Source organism: Lupinus angustifolius, chromosome LG06, assembly GCF_001865875.1.
Source record: "Lupinus angustifolius cultivar Tanjil chromosome LG06, LupAngTanjil_v1.0, whole genome shotgun sequence".
Classification (NCBI taxonomy): Eukaryota; Viridiplantae; Streptophyta; class Magnoliopsida; order Fabales; family Fabaceae; genus Lupinus; species Lupinus angustifolius.
Genome location: NC_032014.1, coordinates 13,553,484 through 13,554,433, shown reverse-complemented (window position 1 = coordinate 13,554,433; position 950 = coordinate 13,553,484).

Below are 950 nucleotides of genomic sequence, written 5' to 3'. Positions count from 1 at the left end.
AGAGGATGAGGATGAGAATGAGAATGTGGATGAGGGTAAGGATAGGTTGAGGAGGAGGATGAGGAAGAGGATGAGGATGAGGATAGGATGAGGATGAGGAAGAGGATGAGGATGAGGATAGGATGAGGATGAGGAAGAGGATGAGGATGAGGATAGGATGAGGATGAGGAAGAGGATGAGGATGAGGATAGGATGAGGATGAGGAAGAGGATGAGGATGAGGATAGGATGAGGATGAGGAAGAGGATGAGGATGAGGATAGGATGAGGATGAGGAAGAGGATGAGGATGAGGATAGGATGAGGATGAGGAAGAGGATGAGGATGAGGATAGGATGAGGATGAGGAAGAGGATGAGGATGAGGATAGGATGAGGATGAGGAAGAGGATGAGGATGAGGATAGGATGAGGATGAGGAAGAGGATGAGGATGAGGATAGGATGAGGATGAGGAAGAGGATGAGGATGAGGATAGGATGAGGATGAGGAAGAGGATGAGGATGAGGATAGGATGAGGATGAGGAAGAGGATGAGGATGAGGATAGGATGAGGATGAGGAAGAGGATGAGGATGAGGATAGGATGAGGATGAGGAAGAGGATGAGGATGAGGATAGGATGAGGATGAGGAAGAGGATGAGGATGAGGATAGGATGAGGATGAGGAAGAGGATGAGGATGAGGATAGGATGAGGATGAGGAAGAGGATGAGGATGAGGATAGGATGAGGATGAGGAAGAGGATGAGGATGAGGATAGGATGAGGATGAGGAAGAGGATGAGGATGAGGATAGGATGAGGATGAGGAAGAGGATGAGGATGAGGATAGGATGAGGATGAGGAAGAGGATGAGGATGAGGATAGGATGAGGATGAGGAAGAGGATGAGGATGAGGATAGGATGAGGATGAGGAAGAGGATGAGGATGAGGATAGGATGAGGATGAGGAAGAGGATGAG